Source organism: Falco biarmicus, chromosome 5, assembly GCF_023638135.1.
Source record: "Falco biarmicus isolate bFalBia1 chromosome 5, bFalBia1.pri, whole genome shotgun sequence".
Lineage (NCBI taxonomy): Eukaryota > Metazoa > Chordata > Aves > Falconiformes > Falconidae > Falco > Falco biarmicus.
Genome location: NC_079292.1, coordinates 10,176,975 through 10,197,469, shown reverse-complemented (window position 1 = coordinate 10,197,469; position 20,495 = coordinate 10,176,975). Strand labels below are relative to the sequence as shown.

General features: G+C 40.2%; 1 protein-coding gene across 5 annotated transcripts in view; it reads left to right on the top strand.

The window, feature by feature from the left end:
* PTPRZ1 (protein tyrosine phosphatase receptor type Z1) overlaps positions 1-20,495 on the top strand; it is a 145,006-nt gene that overhangs the window by 54,104 nt on the left and 70,407 nt on the right. The window lies entirely within an intron of this gene.

The following is a 20,495-nucleotide window of genomic DNA, read 5'->3' as shown; positions in this document are numbered from 1 at the left end:
GGTGAATTAACAGGAATGATGTATAAGCCATGGGAGGCAATTATTCTGCTCTACTTGTCACTAGGAAGGTCTCAGCTGTACTTCTGTATTCATCCTTGGGCTGCACGCTTGTAGAAAAGACAGTGACAAATTGAGAGAAGGTCCAGAGAAGGAGCAAAAAGAATGATGGGGATCTAAGAAAGGCCGAACTCTTTGGAAATAAAAAACTGAAGGAAATAAGTATAGAAAAGGGAGTAATGTTAATAGTCTTCAAATATTCAAAAGTTGTAATCAGTTACTCTCCATTGCACTGAAGCGACAAGAATGAATCAGTTTAATTTGCAGAAGAGAAGGCGTAGGTGCAATATTAGGAAAAACTAACTGTGAGAATACCTAAACTCAGGTTGCTTAGGGAGGCTGTGGAATCCCTCTCATTGAAACTCTTTCAAAAAAATGGGGAGGACACGCATTAGTGACTGATAGTCTAATTATACTTGATCCTGTAATGAAGGAAAGGACCCAGATGACCTTTCAGTCTTACACATCTGTGATGCTTTGGAGCAACTTAAGACCCTGTTTAATCATCTTTCAGACAGCACCTAGGGTATATGTTGTTGTACAGACGAAGAGAATACTACCAGCCATTCCTGAAGTTACACGGATTTTCAGTCCTTTACTACTTTGTTAATCATCAAGCACTGATCTAAGAAAAGGTTTTCTGTGCTAGGTCATTTCCCCATTTTTGATTGTTTGAGGGTGTGGGAGTAAAGACTGTAAGGAGTATTCCAGACCAAAAAAAATGTGGGTTTTATAAGGAGGCCCAGAAAAATGCGTAACTGGAGGAAAAAAAAAAAAAAAAAAAAGAAATCTTTTCTTTGAAAGCCCTAATATGTCCTCATTTTTGATCTGGACCCTAAGGATGAGGTAGCTTTTATTTTATCAACTCACTTCCTGTCTAGGGCAAGTGTTCCTTGGGCAAACGCTTACCACCGCGCCCTGACATAAAATATGTGTTGAATTAATTCCATGTTATCTGGGTGATTTAGGCTACTGTAATTGTTTTGAATGGAAATACAACAGGATCCAATGGGACAGAAGCTTCTCTGTGAGGGCAGTAACTTCTTAAGCCACTCAGACTTGTTTCTAAGGCTTGTCTGATTTGCACCTACAATTCAAATTTGACGTGGAAGATGTCTTGTAATTCTTTGCTTGTAACTTTGCGTGGGTTTTATCAATCACTCGCTCCTCCAAAGCTTTTGGATCCCATTTTGAAATCCAGACTCGTTTGCTCTGAGTGGACATTAAAAAGTGGTTTGCTTTTCTTTGGACATTTATTGCAGACAATTTGAGATTAAATTTATTTCACTTTCTGTCTTTTGGACTACTGCAAGCCTGCAGTCATGCATGCTCAGTGCTGCTGTCTGAGGGAAAAGCTCTTTACTGAGGGCTGGCAGTGCTTGCCTTCTCGTGCTGCTGATCAGCTCTGATCATCTGGGCAGTCAGCAGCTGGAATCTGCTGACTTTCCTGTCGGAGCAGCCCAAGGGTCAGATGTTGTGCATTTGTGCTGCTTTTAACTTCCTCTGTACTTGTGGGCACAGTGTGAACTAGCAAAGCCTGTGGTTTCATCAAGCCTTCTGCACTCCTGCCATAGTAATGCAGCTGCACAGCATCACCTGTTCACCCAACTAAGGGCTTCTAGTGGGTGCTGCGTATTTGTCCTAGCATTCACATTTTACATTAACATGAGAAATCAGCTTTGCCAGCATGCTGTCTCAGAACACCTTCACAGCTTCCTTCAAGCAGCGCAGTGCATCACTGGTGCTCATGCATTTGTCCTTGGTGAATCAGTTTCTTTCATGTCACCCTTTTTTTGCTTTCTGCCTAGCTGATGAGTTCCTTATAATATTCCCAGAGGTGACTGCACCATGGTGTATGGTGAAGCCTTGTCCCTGGGAGGGTAGTGTTAGGTTTCCTTTGTGGGTCATAATGATACTGCGTAACGGAGCCAGAATATATGGCTAGAGATGGAATAGTTACAAACAAAACCAGCCCAACAATAGCAGATCTAGAAAAAACAGTTGTAATCACTTTTTTAAATGTCAGGCTTGCACCTGCATAGCCTCATCAACCTTTTGTATATGTTCTTTAAAACACAAACCATTTTCTGGTTGCTGAGCAGCCCAGAACAATGACATCATTGTAAAAGTTTTGTGCATGCTTTTGTAATAAACTGGCACATTATAGGAGTACATTTAAGTAGATGCTTTTTTAACCTAAGATACAATAAATACACACTGAGGACCTGATTCTAGCTAAGCAGTCCCTTGAGGTTACTGGGAACTGAAAACACTGCAGTTTACAGGCTTATGCACTTGGCTGATTTAAAGACAGAGATGCAGTCAGGAAAAAAACGTCTCTGTCACTTCCCAAACATCTTTCTTCTTCCCTCTGACATCTTTCTAAAACCCATGAAGTGGCTATTCTAGTTGTCAGAAATCATTAGGTTTTTTTCTGGAAACAGAGCACGGAAGTGCTGGTGTGTATGAGGAGCAGAGCTGTCTGTCTCTGCATAAGGGCATCAAGTTCATCAGGCTCAAGTATCATTTTTTTTTTATTATTATTATTTTTATTTTCAAAGGAAGCTTCCACTGCTATTAATTAGTTGAAGTGAAATATACAGTCAAACAATACTTTTCTGTTAAAATGCCCTATGGAAATACATTCAATTTTCATTTTGCTTATTTGTGCTCTCCATTTTACACACACCAAAGTTTACAGCTTACAGTCTCAAATGTTGCAGGCTCCTACGTGAGCTGTAACTGTCTAACTTCCTATAGCTCCTTTCTTCTTCCTGCAGGATGGTGCAGTTTTCATGCAAATTAGTGCAGCTCAGTGGAACTGAGGTTCCAGATGCAGCTTCTCCACCTTCCAAATTAGATTGTGTCTGAATAAAAGGCAAAGACCAGACCTAGAAGGAGAGACCAGACTTCAGGCTGTTCCCTTGCCCTCCTTCCCCTCCACTAAATACTGTAACCGTAAGGTGAAAGTCAGGCTTCTTTTTGCCTTGAAAGCTGAGGTCTCACGCAGTGTAGAGGCCACAGCAGCCTAGCCTTTTGGAAAGGATGAACACTTCTCTCTTTCACTGGTTAGCCTTTTCCTAATGTCTTGGCATAACTCCTTCAGGCAGAATAAACCCAAGAACTCAAGTCACTGCTTCCTCACCCACTGCTCTAACCACTACTGCGGAGACAGTGGTATATTATCTGTGGCCATCATCCCCATTACCATTAAGAGAGAACCTATTGAACTGGACAGATATGACTGCCCTTTGAAAGGTGACTGCCTTCAATATAGCCAGTGAAGAGGGAGAGGCACTTAATTTATGAATGCTGGATCTCCCCCTGCAAGCCCTGCAATATATTTCACCAGTTGCATTAGATGTGTTGCATTAAGCTTGTGCACTGCCACAGAGACATGGCCAAAAAATTCAGTGCACCTTCCTTCTGTTTCCTCTTTTGGTTTGAGTGAAACTATAGCATATGGGTGCTCAGGAAAAAAACATGCTTTAAAAATAGGCAATGTGATTGTCAGACCTCAAACGCTGACAAACGTGATCCCTCAAACCAAGTAATCTGATTTTCATGAAAATGACTGACCAGGGTTGAAGTTGGCAGCAAGCATCCTTTAAACTCTATGCAGGGCAGCAAACCTGCAGTTTAAAAGCCAAAATCTTGAGCAGAAATGCAGCTTAGGAAATGTAGAAATGGCTAAATGTTTCTTAAAGGTTATTTATATATCCACTTCTTATTTTTCATCCTCTGCTTCAATGAAGGTTGTTTCTACATTCCACAGCTCGTGTAGGAGGCCGTGCAAGGAGTTTAATAAAATATTAAAGCTGTCATCCCACAGGACATATTGTTTATACCATCACAGATGCAGATTACATCTCAGATCAATGGAGCAATTTTTTAAAAACCTCTTTTCTAAAGCAGCAGTTGGAGTACGATTACAGTTGTCCACAGTAGTTATATCATACAGCAAATTAGGAAATATATGTCAGGACCCATTATTCTAATGGGGGTCTTGTAAGATTTTTAAACAATGTAAGTAGATGCCAGACTTGCAAACCGATGACCCTCTTTGAAACAAAACCCCCAGTAGAGAGGAGAGAACAAAAATACTGTTGACTTGTACGTGGCTGTCAAGTTAATGCTTCACAGGAACCCACAATGCTAATCGCCCTTCTTGAATGCAATTTCTTCCTTTCTGTAGCTCCCTCATAAGGTATCCCTTAAGCACTCATTAGACCAGCACAGCTGAAAATTGGTAAAATTGTTTTCAATGTCAGCTACCACCATTTCAGCCCCGGTCAGATACAAAAGAGACAGCACAATACTGCTGATGTCACTTTGTTTCCTGCAATATTTGTAAAGAAGCATTTTGTTTTCCAACCGCATTAAAATAGAATAAGATCTTACATATTTATGCTCCATCAAATGCTCAGTATGTGCAAGGATGAGAACTATAAAACTGTATAAGGCAGAGGATTGAAATTCTCTGTCCTAAATGGCCATTTAAGTAGCACATCTGGAGAAATGCAGCTGCCAAATTTTCAGCAAGCAGCAGCAGCATTAACAAGGGAACCATTGTGATATGCGTAATGGCAATATTTATTTTATGCAACTAAGAGTTTGTCCTAATAACAGATTAAACTATGTACCAAATTAAAGGCAAGATCATGCTTTGCAGTCTTTCAGTGGGCTCTAGTTATTACGGGATAGGGACTTGTCATACCAAATCTGAAGGGGTGAGTTTATGCAGATATACAGCTGCAGTCAAGTCAAATGGCATGGGATGCAGAGTGGGCAAGGGCAGAGAGTAAAGCTCCCTTAGTACTCGGAGCCTGCAAGCTGAGCAGTATTTGAACAGTGATCAAATGTTCTCAGGAAATGTGTTTTAATTAAATTCTGCTCATCTAAGAAGTGAGACAAGGACACAGTTGTCAACTGAAATCGCTCCTTGATGTGAGGCTGAATGCTGGTATCATGAGTCCCTCACAGTGTCCCTCAGTATTTTGCTTTGGCGGGATGACAGTAATAGTACAGGTTGACAGTGCAGAGGCGGGCAAGGACAGTGCTCTCCAGGCCCCACTTACTGACATTGCCAATGTGGTCGTGGAATATAATTTTCTAGCCTGCAGAGTAGGATGCACAACTCATCCCCAGCTTATGTGGATTCCGTAAATGAGATGGGGTGCCCAGGATGGCCATGGAGAACACTTGTAATGTCCCAGGAGCAGTAAGCTCTGGCATAACTTATACAGCTCTAGTGAAGAAGTTTTCTTTCTGACTTGGCTTCACAAGTCCGTATTATTTTTTCTTTATGAGGTGCAGCATAATGGGAAAAGAGTATTACTGTGCATCTTTGTCAGTGACCTAGGTGATGGGTCAGAGTGTACCCTCAGCAAGTTTGCTGATCGTATAAAACTGGGAGGAGTGCTGAGTGACCTCAGCAGGCTGGAGAAGTGGGCTGACAGGAACCTCATGAAGTTCCACAAGGGAAAAGGCAAAGTCCTGCACCTGGGGAGGAATAACCCCATGCCGGGACATGCTGGGAGCCAACCAGCTGGAAAGCAGCTTTGCGGAAAAGGACTTGGGAGTCCTGGCTGATACCAAGTTGAACATGAGCCAACAATGTGCCCTTGCAGCAAAAAAAGTCAGTAGTAACCTGGGCTGCATTAAGAGGAGTGTTGCCAGCTGGTCAAAGGAGATCATCCTTCCCCTGTACTCAGCACTGGTGAGGCCACACCTGGAGTGCTGTTCTGGGCTCCTCAGTACAAGAGAGTCATGGACGTACTGGAGACAGCCCAGTGAAGGCAGTGGGCACAAACTGAAACACAGCGGGTTCCCTCTGATTGGGAAATGCTTCTTACCTGGCAGGGTGACCGAGCACTGGCACAGGTTGCCCAGGGAAGTTGTAGTCTCCACCCTAGGAGACAGTCAGAAGGTGTCTAAACACAGTCCTGGGCAACTGGCTGTAGATGACCTTGTTTGAAGAGGAGGTTGGACAATGACCTCTAGAGGTCCCTTCCACCCTCAACCTGTGGTTCTGTGGTTCTGTGATTCTGAGTAAGAGTCTCACACAAAAGACAGATCGTTACTAAACTGGAGAAGGACAGAAATACAAGAACATGGCAAGCTAAGAGATGACAAGGGTGAGTAAGTCTCAGTGCAAGTTTTTGTGGCAGGTCTCCACAGAGTAAGAGTTTCAAAGACAGCCACCTGTCAAGGAATTATTTGTCAGAACTACGGTGTGACAGGATATTAGCAAAAGGAGAAGCAATATAGAAAAAAAACCCTCATTTTCAACAGATCTCCTGTGACTCACAGTCACAGACTGGCAGTATTTTCTGTGAAGTCAAAAACATCTTTTCTTTGCAGAAACAATTCCATGGAAACTCTACTCACTGAGTCTTCTAGATTTGATGTTTCCCCACAGGGAGGTGGGCTGTACTGGAAACAAGAGATTCTGGGTATTATTCCAAGATAAAGCTGATTCTCATGAAAGGAAAAGTTGTTGCTGCCTACAGCAGAGAGAAATTATTTTGAAAGGAGTTCACAATTACATATGCAAGAAGCTGTCTCTGCATTTTCTCAGAAGCTTTCATTTACATAGTGCTTTTGCCTTGCTTTTCCACCCCTGAGCTCCCACATTTTTCCAATCTAGTGCGTTATTGCTATCTTAGAATTAATGCAGAAAAAATCATATAATTCACCTACTGGGTTTTTTGATCAGCCCCTTCAGATGGAAATCTCTGTGTAAATGTCATGCAAGTCATTCCTGAGTGAGACTAATCTTTTCATATCTTCAATACTATACCAAGAGATACAGATTTAGTACTTGGGATTTAGTATGCCTTGCCTGTGCAGTATGCCTTAGTTAGAAGCTCTGGCCTTGTATCTACTTCCCAACCATCATAATCTTTTGCCACACTATTCATCCCAGTTGCACTCAGTGTCTATATAAGTCATCTAGGGCTACCCTGGTTAGAGAGAAGTCATACTCAGATCCTCAAAGAATGAGAGCACTGGGAGACTACGACACACACACTGCAGTATAGAGCACACAAGGTAAGCACAAGAGAAGTTCTTCCAGAAAAAAAAAGAGAAAAAAATGTTTCAAAACAGCAAGTGGTTGGGTTTTAGTTTGCATAAACTAGGTGAAGTTCGTTCTCTGATTTTCCTGATTATTATTTTTTCTATGCAATATTAGTTTCTTGATTGAGAATGTAAGAATTAGACGTCATCATTTGATACAGACTTTGGTCACTAGAGATCTTGTGACTTTGGTCACAAAAGGAAAATTCTTCACAGTTGAAATACATCTCCTCAGGGAAGTGGTGAATTCCACAACATTGGACGCTTCCAGGATTCAGCTGGACATGGTGCTGGGCCATCTTGTCTAGACCCTACTTTTGCCAAGAAGGGTTGGACCAGATGATCATTGAGGTCCCTTCCAACCCAGTATTCTGTGATTCTGTGGTTGAATAGTCATGGAACTGTGTCAGAAATCTCTTAATGCATGTGGCACTGCTTGGTGCTAAATGCCATGTCACATACAGTAGCCATTGTGCTGGAATAGCAAATATAAACCAACTAGAAATTTATTCTGTTTAATTACTTGTAACAATTACTTGCTTTAATTGCTTTAGTAATAGTGGGGTTTGATTTGCCATAGAAATACGATGTATTTATATAAATAGACTAATGGTATGCGAGGTGTTTCGTGGCCATCAGAGCATTCTGTCACCAGAATAGCTGACTGCCCACAGGGATCTGGTTGTGGGACCGATGTCTAATTCAAATGAAAACCAAAACACCAGAGAAATACTACAGAAGAATTAGACTATGATTTATGGTTTATTTGTGCCAATGGAAGCTACGTGTGGAGTAATTTAAAGTTTTAATTTGAAATGTGTTACTTATTTTGCAGTGATTTGCTGTGCAGACTTCTCAAGTGCAAAAAGGTTTTAGCATGTTCCATTGTAAAAGTGCTGATGACTGAGGGATCATAGGGAACATATTTATTCTAAGTTCACAGTTCAAGGTCGGACACTTAAACAACACAAGCGGAGTTCCTTGCCTCAGAATCCACTGATTAGCAGAAAGGTATCTCAGCCCATTTGTGTCATCTGTACCCATTCTCTGCTGAATGCTCCAGCTGCTGAGGTGCAAAATCAGCCTTCCCCCTTCTCATCTTCTTATGACCCAATGATTCTTGAATTTTTTAGCCTCACCATGTCACAGCACTGGGAGGTGAGTGAAGAGGACTTGTTCTCCATACTTTTTCAATATTCTCGACCCTGTCATAGGAAATGCAAAATATGGAACATGAAGAATTTTTTTTTTTTTGGCTGAGGAGAGTATTTAACTCATGTTCTTCCAAATACAGTGCCTGGCTGTAGCTGGTAGGATATTGTATTAAAATGGGCATCCACTTGAACGTTCTTGAATGGCAGGAGGCGCAGCTGCAGGGCTTTGCTTTCAGCTTGGTGCTGTTGGATTCATGGTCTGAGGGTCACTAGGTGCATGCCAGCTAGGTCTTTGCCTTGGGAGATCATCGCAAGGGATAGCACATCTGTGAATCCAAAATGGGCTTTGATTTTGGTTGCTCAGCTTCGTCAAACTGACCGTGCCTCAGAGCACAGGCAGTGATAGAGTATTTAGGGAGGGTTTGGTGAAAATTTGGGAACCTATGTACTTTAACGTGGCTTGGTCTCTTGAGATTGGTTAACTACATTTTATTAGCTGCACAGTAGGCATGTAATGGGGAGGGTTTGTCCTAATAGCTTACAGATCTGTTTTCTTAGCTACGACTGTCCAGTTCCTTGCACGTTCAACAGAGAAGATTCTTGTCAGAAATTTTTTTCTCTGGAGTAATTCAATAATTGTAAGTGCATTTTTCAAGGTAACATAGCAAAATAACATTTATATTCAAAATATCATGTTTAGGGTAGCATGATTTTTTTTTTCCTGAGCATAAAACTGATATTTTCCACCAAGAAGGAGAAGGAAAGGAGAAGCAGCCGTAGATAAAATTTCACTAAAATTTCATCTGGTTGTATAGAAGCCCTCCGCAAATCTAGAAACATTGGGATTCTTGAATACTTTGGATTACTTGATACTGAAGTCACTTGTGTGCATCCAGTCCCCTCTCAGGACTGGCTAATTTCCTGTACGTGAATGATAGCATAACTCTGTGGCAGAAGATATTTGCTCCTCTGCTCTAGGGAGAGGTTTGATGGTTAGATGACGTTAATGTGTCAGGAATACCATGTGTTCCTCGTGCTCCTGCCATAGTAAATTCCTGCTTCAAATATGTAAATGAACCGAGAAACATGCCTTTAGTTTATCCAACTGTGATAAAATATGCTAGATCTCTTCCTCCTTGGATGGTTTACTTAGTAAGAAGAAATAAAGACTTATGTTTTCAGGTGGTAAAAAATACCCTACATGTTTGATCCCTGGGTAACAATGTGAAGAAAGCAAGCAACATGCTTTTCTGATCCTCGTCTACTTTCTTGTGTGTGGAAATGAAAGGATAATATTTTTTTCTCCACGGAGAAAAGAAAAAGAAAAATGAGGACACAAATCTTCATGGAAGTTGATTATTCTATGTATTAGCCGTAGATAAAAAGAAAAAAAAAATGAAGTTCTAAGCCATTAAAGAGTTTAGTGTATTTAAAGCAATATTGTTACAAAAACTGGAATCCCCACTATGAACTTTTGGCTCAGAGGGAGTAGGCTGGACAACAGTTTCTACTTGCTTCTCAGTGCAAGAAGTGCAGCGAATTAGTTCTTGGTTCAGAAAACATGAAGTAAAAAGCAGTGCTTCTAACAGCAGCAAGACATTTCAGGCCAGTTTTATTGCCACAAGACCCACAGAGGGCCAAGAACCGACTGACTGACCGAGATAGATGTGAGACCACACTTACCTAGAGATGCATGAATTGTGTGCCTCTAGCAGTTAGTGCTGCTTCCATCCTCATTTCAGTTTCCACTGTAGGATAGAATGGAAAAGCTGTGAAGTTAAATTAAATTAATGGACAGTGAGTTCCCCATCTGAGGTGAGTTACACCTACTGCTCAATAGCTTTTAGCTATGCACTCTAAAGAGTAACGACTCAGCATTTAAAGTTACTTTGAAAGTTCTTCATACTGAAACATTTAAAAAACTGGTTAGGTATTTTCATAGATCAGCAAAGGAAAAACAGATTCGCACAACATGTTTGTGGAAGTAGTAATTGGAATACCTACTATGTAATTTACATGATGCTGCTACCACATCAAGGCTGGGTAAAACTTCAGTGTAAGAGATGGTAAAGAGTGTTTTTGAGGATGTGATAGTCTCAAAAAAAGACTAATCACATAATAGTATTATTTGAATTTAACATGGAATGTTATCAGAGGAAGAGTCATATACATCCACTGACATTGCTATGGCAGTTCTGAAAATACCCGTCATAAAGTCTGTGGACAAAATGAAAACACAATGAGAACACTGAAGTTATACTAAGACCAAATAAAGTAATATCATTTGTGCAGGAAGGTTTGTAGAATGTTAGGAGTGGTTTGGATTTTAGTATTTTTTGAAGTATTTTATTTTGTGGAGGGAAGGGAAAGAGAATTAAATGGTTTTTTTCTATTGCAGTCAAAGTCCTTGCTGAAGAGCCATTTTGTGAACTAGAATTGGCTTTCTAAAGTAAAAAATAAAATATGATTAAGAAATTGTGTAGATAAGCACACATACAGCTATGGCTCTGTGTAAGAAATCCATATGGCTCAATATGATACTGTATAGCAAATCCCTGCCCATCACCTCCTCTTATCTTCACTATTATGCAAACATAATATGTATTTAAATTCCCATAGAAGTGTGATACCAAATCCTGCTAAAAGGTGCTGAAAAGAAATCCCACTTTCCTATGGTATTATGTCCCTCTGGAGATATGTATGAGCTTCATTTTATAAAAATTGAAGCACTGTAAAAATGAGAACCTGGGGAGCAAAAACCCCAGAATTGCTTCTATGTCCTTTTGGACATTAGGGTAATTTATCTGCTGGCAGTTGCTGGGACTGACAGGCCAGTGATGCAATCCAGTATTTATCCCTATATTTGTCTTGGTTTTGTTTATTTCTGTCTAGTCCTTGCCTTTCAGTATCTTTATGTTATTCTTTACAGTTGAAATAAATGTCTTTTTGCTATTCAAGGGTAAATGCCAAACTTTTTCATGGCTGTTTGTGGGAATTTTGCATCCATGGTTTCATTAGTGTTGTTTAGTAGCAAATTTTTATGGATGCACAGCCAATCTGATCCAAAGCCCAGAGAACCTACTTGTGATTTACATACTTCAGCGGGCTTTGGATCAGAACTTATGACTGTGGCCTTTATGAAATGTATTTTTCTTGTAGATAGGCTAGTACTGGCAGGAGTTGTTTTCCTAGGTGATAGCAACATCGTAATGTATGTGTTTGCTAGCAGGAAAAGTGACCCTGTGGTATATACCAGCACAGGACTTCATGGAACTAAACAGACTGTCATTAACATTTAATGCTCCAGGAGGGAAGGAGGAAAGGGAGGAAAGCAAGGAAGAAAGGAAGGAAAGGAAGGAAGAAGGAAAGAGGAAAAGGGGGGCAAGTGGAGGGGGGAAGGAGGGAGGTTATATCACAAAGGGAGAGAAAAGGAAGCCATAGTGATTTTCTCAGTGAAAGCCAATATTGTTAGATCTGTTGATCTGTTGAGAAGCTGAAAAGGGAGAAATTACATGCTCTTTTTTAACAGTCATCGTTGCATTTTTTTTCGGTGCGGAGTGCCTGGTTCTGCCACCCAAGATGACATCCAAAATACAGCAGAACCTACCTTGTAGCAATAAGGAGTGAAAAGCAAAGACTGTCACAATGCAATTCATTAGACTTAGATGGTGATCTGTACTCCAGTAAAAATGAGGTTTCTTGCTGTTGAAGATGGGTTTCATTGTGCTTATCTCCTGGGACTACACCAGCTATCACTTACCATACATGCTGAATGCTGCACTTGAAGTAGATTATTGCTTCTTCTTTCTTTGCTCCAGCTTGTGGCCTTTTAAAGTGCTTTTTTTTTTTCTGTTTAAAATTGGTGCAAGCTTTGAGTCTACACAATTTTTGTCATATGCAGCCATTACATTTCTAATAGAATGGTACTTGCATGATATGGGGCAGAGTGAGACACCTCTATAAGCTTCATTTATGCCCATGTTCATCAACAGAAAGACAATATACATCCCCTTGATCTCTGTGCAGTAGCTGGGCGATGGGGAGTCACCTTTACTTCCAGGAAGTACCATGATAGGGCTGTACCATGTTGGAAAGCCATTGATTCTATTTTGCAACTTGAGTGGCTTTAGAGGACAAAGCCTGCAATCACCCCGTTTGATTTGGCCTTCCTTGCTAGCAGTGTGACAAACAGCTCAAAACCAGGTGAGGAGTGCTCTTCTTGTGGAAGACCAAACAAGCCTTTAACATTGCCATGACACAAAATTGACAGCTAATTCTATGATACCCAGCATAAAAAAAAGTGCAACTGTAGGGTATATGAAGTGAGTCATAGGCCATGTTCCTCAGCGCTGGCCAAAAGACATTGCCTATTTCTTAGCCTAAAAGTGAGTCAGCTCGATGTATTCCAGTTCTGTTTTCAGCTCCAGTTATTTGTGATCTTGGAATTACTTTTGTCAGTCAACAATGTTGTATTCAGTTTTGTGATCCTAAGTATTACTAAAGGTAAAGTAAGTCATTGCTACAACCTGAATTCCTCGGAGCAAGGTTTAGAAGTATTCAGGGCTTCCAGTTAGGGGCTCACATATTGTCAAAAATGAAATAAAGTTAGCAAGAAGAATGTGTTTCTTTTGTACAGGACATTTTCCCATTTGGCACTGTACCTAATTGCCTGCCTTAATACTTATTTGAAAAACATAGCTTAGATCTAAACACTACATTAATTATAAAAAATTATGTGGCAGGTTTTCATTATATATTGCTGCATGATTCTCTAGCAGCACTTATATGCAAATTCAGGAGCAGTGGGATGAGAATAATAGAAAAGACGTATCTTAAAAGGTTGACTGAGTTACTCCTATAATCCTTCTCCTAGTCTAAATAGCTGCACGTTAACTGCACTGCAAATGGAGCATCAGCAATAATCTGTATTTCTCTGGCATAGAAGTGTTTGGTTATCTATTTTCTAACTAGCCTGCAATGGCCAAATATTTCAGGGAATGAAAGAGGGAGAAGAGGAACAGCAAACAGTTGCTGTATTGAAAGCAAGCTGCCCATCGGCATTTATCCTCCTACACATTTTGCTCAGCCATTCACTTGGTCTGACTATGAATCATCAGACTGACTCCCAGGAAGCAAAATCACCATCCAGCCACTGTATTAATAATACTGATTACAGTTTTCTGTTGTATCTCAAAAACTGTAGTTTATTCTGTCTGATTTTTTTTTTCTTTGGGGATAAAGTGAAAAAACAAAACATTTTTCTCTTGTTATTTGCTTTTTGGTTATTTTATTGAGCAATGTCTCAGTGACTGTAGATGTGAAGGAAGCATAAAGTTTATGTTCAAATAAATAAACAAAAGATGAAAGAAATATCTGATAATCTAAACATAACAAAACGTTTCATCAAAATTTTCCTGTCTCATCTTCTTAGTTTTTAATAAGGAGTAAATGGTCCTTATGAGGTCCTTAGGTGAGGAACAGAGATTTATATACCAGAGTTCATCTGAAGACAGATTAGTGCTGTGCCGTCTTTTAGGGTAGTCTCCTTAGGAAAAGTCCATATTTGTCTGTTTATACAGTACATACTGTCTTTCTTGTGTGCACGTACACATGATACAAAGAATAAAATGTAAGTATGCTGATACTTAGAAAAAATGACAAATAAGGCACTAAACAAAATAATACTTTAGATATCTTGGCTTGCCTGAATACATCTAGTTACAAAGCAACTAGAATGTTTTGCTTATTCTGTTTGCTTTGTTTGAAATACTACACCCTACAGTGAGAAAATGTATTGCATTCATTTCTCTGTCACTGTATGCATGCCTAAAAAATCCATGCAATAAATAAATTTGGCTCCTCCTCATTTAGAAGCAGGTTACCTTATTGGTGTTGAACTCCAAGGGTTTAAATGCTATTGAAGTTTTTTGGAGTGACCATCCATTCTCTGAGATGACTGTTTTTAACATAACCAATATAATTTCATTTTCGAACACTTGACATAGACATTGGCAAGCAATCCAGTCTTGGAAAACCCACAAGTAATTAAGTTGCTGAGGTGGGCACCGTAATTGGCTAAGCCTAAACCTGGAAGCCAAAACTCATTCTCTGTAGTTGTGACTCTGTCCTGATAATTAATTTCACCTGTTAAAATCTGGGCTTTGTAAATCTGAAGAATTTTTATAAACTTTATGATACTGGTCATGAGTAGGCTGTGGGAGTAATTGGGGCTTTTGGAGGGGAAAAACACAGAACCCAAAAATCCTTACAATGAAGATCAAGCTGAAGCAGAAATTTCATCTTCTAATCAGTAATATGTAAAACTTAAACCCTTCATTTTATTGATGACCAAAATGTTTCCCTAGAATGCAATGTGTTATGTCATGGCCTTTGTAGTATGCGCTATGGTAACATTCACAAGGTAAGTCTTGACAGTACTTCTCTCCTTGAGCCGGTAGTGCACTCATCCGGAACGTGAATTGAAATCATTCTTCTGCCTTGGAGGGTTAGAGACCGCATTGTGCAACTTTTGGTAATACACTAAATGCCGTAGCTATTAAGGGTATGAAGCATCCTGAGGTTTGCTGATCTCCATCTCTTCTGGTCATCCAGTTTGGATGCACTATCTACACAGTGAATCAGAAATAAAGAAGTAAAAAAATAATAGCTCTATAGTTTGGTGTTCAGTGCGGTATGGATCAGGCATCTAAATTTAAACTTTGTCCCACTATAAGTACTCGCATCTTTTCATGGCCTTATTTCTGATTTCTCGTATCTTAGATGAAATGTGTTTGCTCTAAAAAAAAACCCTTAAAATTGCTTAACACTTCAAAGTGGTAAGTCAGTAACATTTTTGATAAGGCAAATCCATTATTAACAGTCCACACAGAGGAGATACCCTTCATCTCCAGTATGCATCCAATCTATATTTATAAAAGTAATGATATCGTTGTGAAAGCAAAAGCTAATGAAAAATGGAAAGGAAGAAATGAACTAGAGGTAAAGAATCTGTCTCTCTTTTCTGCTGTCTTTCATCTATAACATGAAACTGAGGGTTCACATCAGTTTAAATCATGAAATAATAAATGAGGTAGGAGCAATGGAAAACCTGAATCAGACCTGTGATTATTTCTGTACTACCCATTATTGCCAGTTTGAGAAGCAGTGTTTATACTCTGCAACTGGTTAGAGTCTAAAACTTTCATGGTCTTATATTGTTGTCCCTATTTCTATCTAGCGGTAGGTATCTACAGTGATGATGTTAACCTTCCTGTGCTTCAAAGCTTGGGCCTGCAAAGGAACTGTGGCTTCGCCAATATTTAAAGCATTTCCTTTTCTGTAACTGTCTTTAAAGCTAGAGATTCTTGTAGTTCCTGAGGGGGCACATGCTAGAAGTATGCCTGCTCCTGAGACACATGATACTAGTGAGAGCTGAGAATGCAAACTCTGTGATGTCAAACCAATACTTACTAAAGTGAAGTGCTGGGAAGTAGAATTTTCCAAGTAAACATATCTCCTCACTAATGCAATTTTCTGACATTGTGATTAATCCCATAAAGCCCAAAATGTTATTTTTAAGATCCTGTTTCTTCAGAAACATGTACATATTCAGTGTGAAGAAGAAATGCCGAGCATTTATTTCACATATTCAGAATCCCATTCATTGAACTGGAGATTTACGTTTTAAGTCCTTTATGTATATTTTCCATTGATTGAAAACGGTATCTTCCGTTTTCCATAAATTGTATATTACCTTCAGCCAGTACAGCTACATGGTAGTAAACAGCAGTACTCATAATGAAGGTTTGCAGCCCAGCAGACTCGCACGTCGTAGTGTGTGAGCACGCTGAGAAACCCCTCTCCGGGGGAGTTGCTGGGAGGACCCCAGCCCACTCAGTTTCACAGCTTGTCTTCAGCCCTTCTCACTCTTTCCGCTTGCATGGGATACTGACACACAGAGAGCTGTCTGACAGATGCTTTTTTTTTCAGTATTTTTACAAAAGACAGAAGCGCAGTAACACCTTGTGGGCCAGATCGTCTAAAGACAGCAGTGGGTGTAAGTGGAGGCCAAAAGAATTGGACTCTTGATTGCAGGGGTGGAATCATTGGAATTAAGGATAAGGAACAGAGTTAGGTGTGAACGTTTCCTAGAAAGAAAGGGTAGGAAGGTTTTCTTTGGACTTCCTGCCTTGGGCAAGAGTAGTAAAAGGTATGATATAGGCGGTCTTCCATTAACTTGTAATCTGCTTTCTTTCAGGCTCATTTTCATTCATTGTGGCTTGTCAGTTACTTTTTCAGAGCTGACAGCTTTGACAAACATTGCTTCCTCTGTGCACTCTTCAAGATATGTTGTGCACATTTTTGTTCTCCTCAGATTTCCAAAGCACAGTTTGGGGGAATTCATTTTCAAAGCTCAGTTTCAACAGTATTTTTCAAAATGGCTGGCACAGCTTTGATTTATGATTTCCATCATAACACCTACAGTAAAACAATCTGCTGTTGTTTAAAAACACATGGTTTCTTCAATTTTACTTTGGTTTTTTGCAAGTCATGTAAACTGCAGCAGTTTCACCACCTGCTGCCTACACTGGATGCATTTACATTAACACTTTAGTTCAGATGGGGAGTGGACTTCTGAAGCAAAGCTCCTGGCTGCACCCCACTTGCCAAGCTTTGGTTCACAGGGTAGAGTTGTCTCATGGTCCGTGATGTGGATTCATCTCAACTGATATGCAACAGGAGATATGCTGCAGGAACATACCTAATGCACTTCAGCAGCCGATGAACATTCAGCCCACAGGACCGGACAGAGCTAGGCTGAGATAAAAACTTCTGAAAGACATATGGTGTAGACATCTGGTCCTCAGCCCCAACTGCTTCACTCTGTAAATCCACTCCTATTACTCTGCACTACTTGCTAATGTGGACACAACCATTATCTACTCTAATATATGCAGAATTTATGCATAAACATGTATTTTGCTGCTCAAATATAATGTGGATCATCATGACTGAACTCCAGTTCCTTCTGAAATTCCCAATGTTCCTGCCCCAGACCGGAGCATGCCATTGCTTTCCTGTACGTTTCATTCCATAGCTCTTGATCAATGCTACAACTTCTCAGTAGTTACGCCAGTGTGATTTTTCTCTTGACTTTCAAAATGTACACAGATCGTATTCCTCGTTACTGAGCTCGGTGTCATTTTTACCTTAGAAAGAGAGCTTCCACATTGCCTGTGTTTCTCAGTGCTGAAATCACTGGTACTTCTGCAGCTGTAAACAGTAATAGTAATGGTGTCCTTTGCTTATGGAACTTTTTCAACTACAGCAGCTGCTGGACCACAAAGAAGAAAACTGATTACAAGTTGTCAAATACCTATTCAAATTTGCCAGTAGGAGCATTGACTTGGAGCATTCAGTTAATCTGTCGTAGCTGGAAGTCTTACCTCTTGTCCTCCACAACCATGAAATACTTTTCATTTATCCTTGGATGATTTCAAGCTAGCATTCCTACAGATAGGATAGATATTTTTCTTTGTGTTGACGAGAGAGTAGATGAAACAGTATTTGCATACATAATATAGATAGAGCAGCTTCTTACCATGACTATTGGTGAGTGTGTGGCAATATGTAATTGCATGGGAATCACTGTTCTAAAACTTCCTTTGGGGCATAACGATTCATAGATGCTGTAAGATTTCAACAAGGTGTAAACAATGAAGTTCTTCATGAAAGGAGAATATTTTTATTATAATCACTTGCTTGGCTGAATTGCCTTTGTTTCTACACAGAAAAAAAGGCAGAACATTATCAGATCTTTCTAGCAAGCTCATATCGTGGGTTTGAGGCCTTTCTGGCGAACAGGAAATAATGTTCTTCATCTCACCTTCTCATTTCCCTCATTTCTTTTTGGCAATACTTAACAAAAAGTTTCACATCCAAACTGAAAGAAGAAAATTCCTTTGTTGGGCCACAACATCGCCATACCAGCATCCTACGTAACTCCGCGTGCCCTGGCTCAGGATGTTGTGACAGATTAGTGTTGGCACAACACCATCTTCTGGGATGAGCTAAGATTACTATTGTTATCATTAGCTTCATGCTAGAAATTTGTTATATTATACACTGAGGCACAGATAATGACTACCAAGTCAAAGAATTTACATTCTACATAATAAAACCACAAAATATGTAACTATGGAAGTTGGAAGGAGATTAACGTTTTCTCTTATTTTAATGTATTTGTTTTTATTGAACGTGATAGTAGGAATTTAAAGGGAAGATGCAAAATGGGATAATGACATTTTTCAAAAGAAACATGAAAGAAAATACCCAAGAGTACACTGGTGGGAGAGAAAAAAAGTAGTTTTCAGTCAGTTCAGATGTTAGTGGTAGGAAGAGTAGAATAATGGAAATGCATGTTGGGAAAAGATTTGTGATGGTGTGATGAAGGAGAGACTGCAGGTGAACAAGGGGAGTGGGTATGTCAGTAGAAAGAAAAAGATTTCTACTGTCCTGGGGCAACAGAAGGAGCCTGGGGAGGCCTTGGGCAGTGGCAAAGGGAAGGAGCAAAAGAAACAGAGCACAGAGCAGGGAGCACAGTCTGACTCTGAGGGATGACCATGGGCAGCCAAAATGGCCCAAACTGGCAGAGGCTTTCAAAGAGCCAGGGAGGGCTCTAAAAAGCTTGCTGCAGCTTGGAAAATCACCAAGCTGGCCGAAAGCAGACCTGAAAACAAGGGCCTGTCTGCAAGGATGCACAGGGCAAGCTGAGAATTGTTATTTCTGTCCTATCTGACCTTGCTTGGAGCCTTTTCTGTTTAAAAGTTTATTCTAATCTATATTTAAATAAAATTGTCTTGCTTGATTTTAAAAGCCTTCAATATTTGTTATGATCATCTCCAAGTTTTGGTTGACTTGGGCTCAGAATTTCTTAAGGGAAGCTTTTGAGAGAGAAGGTGAAATATTAGCCACACTTTTCTTCTGAAAAGCACATTAGAAATCAGGGCATTGCATTCTTTGCCCAGGTGATAAACTATAACTAACTGACAGCTAACGTCCAGGGCAAGTGTGACTTGAGGAGCAGCTGGAAGCTTACCCCATGTGCCATTCCCAAGGGGACCGCTGTTTGCTCAGCACAGAGCTGTAATCCCCACCTGCGGGATATTCAGATTCATAACCCTGTGACGTAAGCTCGTTTTGGTTTGCTCGGCATTGTGCCTAACAGCTTCTTCTGTTGCTGTTTGCAAGAGGTAAATGAGTTTACATCCCATCTGACCTGCAGTAATTCTGATGCGGCAAGTTGATATTGGTAACTTGCTTGACTTGATACTTGTTGAATAATTTAGCTCAGGTTTGTTTCTAGGCAGCTGGCTGTCCAGATGAGCATCTTGTATTACTGCCTATTGTCATGGTTACGGGACTGGCTGCATCTCCTCCCCACTCTGAGTTTTCTGAGTGCAACATGAAGGCTGTCCTTGCCTGGGGTACGATATAGCAAATCTTCTCCCGACAGACTTGGATGTAGCGCAGCAGCCTGTAAATGAGCTCTGGCTCATTTCAGCATGTCTAATAAAATTCAGATGTGTGCATCGGAAGCACTAATATTAGCTCTTAACTACTAGTAAGTGGGAAGCTAACTGAAGCAATTATATTTTCTTAAGTCTGTGCAGTTATCTCTTGGTTTTAATTAGTCCTTTGAAGTGTTAGCAGAATTCTCTGTCAGAAAAAAATGTTTATATGTAAACTTGTAAACATACACAAAATATTGTATTATATATATTACTATGTTATATAAAAAAAAGATTCTCGGAGCAGCTGCTAACCCCTCACAGTGATCTGTAGAGTACTTGAGCGTTTCTTATGGAAGATAATCAAGTCTTTGGAGAGGCACGTGCCGTCTGTGTCCATGTTGTCTGTGTCTGAACTGGCCATAGTGAAAAGTCGCGCAGCCCTTGTGCCTTGGACGTGTCCTGCTGCAGCACAGAACCTCCTGGCCAGGCTCGCCCAGCAGCTGCGAAGGACAATGGCTGGAGTGTGTGTGCATGGCCCTCCATGGGCAAAGCCAGGCTCTCCAGCCAGAGCACCACTAACCTTTTTCCTTTTTCAGACTAGAATCACTTAACCTTCTTCCCTCTGTGTAAGGATTTTTAAAAGATCGTCCTGCTTTTATTTATTTCAAAATCTTATTGGATGTCTGACTTC